This window comes from Rhagoletis zephyria, unplaced genomic scaffold, assembly GCF_001687245.7.
Source record: "Rhagoletis zephyria isolate East Lansing unplaced genomic scaffold, Rhagoletis_zephyria_1.1 Rzeph_scaffold_00096, whole genome shotgun sequence".
In the NCBI taxonomy this organism is placed as follows: Eukaryota; Metazoa; Arthropoda; class Insecta; order Diptera; family Tephritidae; genus Rhagoletis; species Rhagoletis zephyria.
The window spans coordinates 176,792-181,269 of record NW_016157180.1 but is presented as its reverse complement, the minus strand read 5'-3'; the positions used below and the strand labels follow the sequence as shown (position 1 = coordinate 181,269).

The window sequence follows — 4,478 nt, the reverse complement described above, 5'->3', positions numbered from 1 at the left end:
GAAATGTCAAAGCATACTGAGCATCTTTCTCTTTGACACCATGTCTGAAATCCCACGTGATCTGTCAAATACTAATGCATGAAAATCCTAACCTCAAAAAAATCACCCGTTATGTAGTGGCTTGAAGTTTGCATTGTCGAAGTCACTCTCAATGCCATTATTTTTCATAAATCCCCTTACTTACTAGTAAGAACTGATCACAATGTATCACAATAAAACTAATTGAATTGGAAATAAAATGGCGCAAAACTGTCCCAAGCGTCACGTTGATTCAAATATTTAATAAAAATAAATTCAACCAAAGCTATGCAATTAAGCTGCCCGCGTATTTTAACAATAATTTGAAAAGCGGCAATGGCGACAAAGCAAAACAATCTTGGGAGATATTCAGTCAAAATGCCAGCTTAATGAGGTATAAACGTCTATATGTAGTACATAGTCGTGAACATGTGGGATATGCATACATCCATATATGTACATATATAAACTCTTTTGAATATTGGCAATCAATACGGTCGCTTTGATTTATTTGCTGTCAGATTGGCTAAGATGCCTTAGAAAATTACTTTTTTAAAGCCAATCATAACGTTTTGTAAAACAATCAGTGATTTGGTGGCAAGCTCATGTGTGCGCATATTCAAATGAAATATATATACATACATACATACTTACGTACATTGGGGGTGTATATCAACATTTATAAACACATATAGTGCATATGTAAGTATGTGTATGTATGTATGTAGACACATTTTATAAACACACAGATTAGCGGCTTAGATTAATGTAATTACATTTAATCATATAGAACCAGACGCCTTTTGCAACATTTTCGTGTTGGTACATTAATCTTTCTAAATAAATAAATGTTACACAAATGAGTTCGTGAGTAAGATACTCGCATATAAAAATATGCAGGTATGTATGTATATAAGTGTGGTAGTATGCATTATATCTGACATTTATAAAGCAAAATTATAGCTTATTTGGCATATTAATATATTTTTGTAATTATAATTATTTGCCTTGAGCCACTGTGCAATTTATGTTCTGTTTGATTAAGGCAAGCTGCTAATTTTGCAAAGCGTAGGTGTATAATTTCCTTGGATGTTTACGATATCACACATGTGCTATTAGGAGCAACCTGTTCATATTGTTTCACTACTTGTCTCTATTATGTCGAAAACATGACATTGAGTTATAATTAACCTTAGGAAAAACTGAAATCAAACTCCAAGGGGTAAACTAAATGCGGAAGTTCCTGAAATAATTTTATCGTAAAATTCCACCCTACTTTTCCTTTGGTTTGGTTACTTATAAATTCGAAGTTGAAAGCTTTCTATTACCTAATTTTTGGTAAACAAAAATTTAGTTTTTTGGGTATTTCAAAGGTCAACATAAATCGAATATTAAATAATAATATTACTGGCGCTAATATTTTTTTCAAGTGATTGACCGAGTTTGATGTGGCTACACAAATGAGAGAGAATGAGTACCATTCTTAAGGCACTTGGAGGTTTGCCCTTGCCTACCGAGGGTTACCGCTGTTTAGCAAAAAACCTCTTTTTTGTGCCTTTTTTTTGGGGTATTGCTTTGAGCAGGGATCGAACCTTGGTCTTACGAAGTGAAATTGTCATTTTTTTGGAATTTTACGTTGACCAGTGATAGAACCTTGGTCCTACGGAATGGTAGAATATTGAATTGGATATAAAAGCTTGAATATAATAAGTGGGCATACATTTTTGGTAATTTAAAAAACAATTATAAAGTTTGGTTAACAAAAATTTAACATAACTTTTTTGAAAACTTTACAACAGGACATAAATTTTTGGCCATAAAAAATGTGGACAAAAGCTTTTGAGAAACTGAAAGCCCGACATAAACTTTCTGGTACTTTACAAACCGCTTACACTATTTTGGGTATAAATCAACTGGACATATATTTTTGTTTAAAAACTGGACATAACCTCTTTTAAGAGGTTTGGTTATACATATTTGGATGGATGCTTGAAAATAAACGACGGAATAGATTTTTGTTAATCAACAAAGTAGTTATAAAATTTTTTTTTTATAAAATATTGTCAATAAATATCCATATTTTTCTGGTAATTTACAAAAAAATTATATAACTTTTTATGAATTTATAAAGTGGACATACATTTTTGATCACCAAATGTTTTTCATAAACTGAAAACTGCACATGTGGTGATTTCCAAATTGAAAAAATTGTCTAAAATTTAGATCAATTTTCAAAGCTGGCCATAAATTTTTGGACATTAAAAATTGAACATACATTTTTTGTTAAACTGAAAACTTGACTTAAATTTATTGGTATAATACAAATTGAAGTTCTTTTAAACTTTGGATAACTTTTCTTGCTTTTTAAAAAACCTATTTATTAATTCCCACCAAATTTGGTAAAAGTATTACCCTTAGGTTAGGTTAGGTTAGGCCAAGGAAAGACCTGTGTTGTTGCGACATTTACTCGGGATCAAACCAATTCCTTAACACAACGAACTTCGATAATGCTCTAATATTGATTTCCGACATTACCGCAAGGTTTTGTAGAGAGGGCTTTCCGAACGTCTGTAGTCATCTTCTGCTGAGTGCTGGGATTTTTCATATAAGGAGTTGCACATTCTCCTCTTCCTAGTCGCATCTGCGGCAGTAGTCTGTGGCGTTTATTTCAATCTCGAGGCATGTCTTCCGATTGACCTGTAAGAATTCTTGTAAGAATAGGTACCTCGGTTCGTTTTAACCCTAAGAGTATAGACGCGCATTTTTCATCGTAAGAAGGCCTTATAAGCCTAGCAGTTTCCCAGAGAGATTTCTCCGGCGTACGTTCGCTGCTTGTATGATGCAGAGAAGTTAAAAATCTGTATTTTCTCATTGGGTCTTCTTATCTATTAGGTACCCAGTGGCATCCTAGATAGCCAGCACCTCCGCCCGATGCACACTGCAGTGGTCGGGAAGCCCTAAAAATGTTTCTAGTTCCAGCTCCGTGGAGAAAACTCCTCCCCCGACCTTTCCGTCGCCGCTGGAGCCATCACTGTACATGTCTGTAGCATTGCATATGTGGTGAAGCCTGGTGTCCAAGTCTTTTCGGGTTGGCATGATAATTTTATAATTTTTGGTCAAGATATGATTGCCGGTATCGGTTCTTAGGATATCGAGTGACTGGATGTACCATGAGTTCAGGAACCTCTCTAAGTCTTATGGCTGCAATGGCGGCTATTTCTCGAGCAACTGTATCAAGCGGGGGCGGAAGAGCAAAGAAGCTCCGCTTTGCATAGCTCCGCAATCTTTTGTGCCCTTTGAAACTGTTTAAGCGCTGTTGTCTTGATAAAGTAGGCCACCTTACTAGGGCTCCTTAAGCAGAATCAGACGAGCAATGGCAGTTGTAGATTCAGTGAGCTATCCTGGCGCGAAGCCCCACGATACACTGATCACCTATTTACATTTGAAAAGCGCTGTGGTGACTTTCTCGATGCGTACAGTTGTGTTGTCATTCCAGAGTAGCTAGCTAGGTTAACCTCAAGGAGGCAGTTTTTGGTCCAAATAACGAGTGAAGAAAGAGTTGCTTCCATATTATCACATGGAGTTTGAGGAAATTTTCCCTGCGACAGCCCCACATCCATCCGCCTCCATGCGCAGCAGCAGTTGATTCCCATAGAATTAGAGAGAGAACACTCCCCGGTGGAGTGACCTACCTAACAGACCTGTGCATCGTCTGCCTCCCCTATTCGGAGCTCACCACCCTCTTGATGAGCAATTGGTGGATGATCCTAAACGGAATTTTCTCCACCCGCATGTCCGCCAGAGCCGAGGTAATCGTACACGGGAAGACCTTGTTGAAAGCGCCTTTGATATCCAGGAATGCTACTACTTAATGAAAATTTCTTTATTTCTAGTGATCGCTCAATTTTTGAGACTAGCGAGTGAGGGCAGTCTACGTAGATCGGTTTCGCCCGAACTTATACTTCTTTACTTCACTCGGGCTGACTATGTATATATATATATTAAGTGTAATTTTTTATAGAATTGTTCCCACAAAAGAACTCGTGTCTGGGTTAGATTAGATTCATTATAATTAGCTTAAGTTTACTCCGCTTCCAGACCACCACAAATTTGTGAAATTTTTTTAGTGGATCTTTCTGAACACATTAATTTATATTTTTATATATGTAGTAAATATACAGCAGAGCTGTGTAATGATTGAATCAATTGAGTGTGCATTCTCATTTTTTTCGTTTCAAAAATGTGATTGTTTGATTTAAAAAATTTAACAACCACTCTTGAGATTGGTTACAAATTGTAAACACAAAATATGTAGTGTGTTATGGAATGGTTGACACCCATTCACATAGAGAATGTGAATGCAAAAAAAAAACTCAATCATGTATGATTGGACGTTTATGGGAATGCAATCTGTCATTATCATTCAGTACTAATACTATTTGTTGTATCAGGGTTGAAAT

At 36.0% G+C, this 4,478-nt stretch overlaps 1 protein-coding gene across 4 annotated transcripts in view; it reads left to right on the top strand.

Moving 5' to 3' along the window:
- Positions 1 to 4,478, top strand: part of Wnt2 (Wnt oncogene analog 2) — a 49,907-nt gene that overhangs the window by 43,080 nt on the left and 2,349 nt on the right. The window lies entirely within an intron of this gene.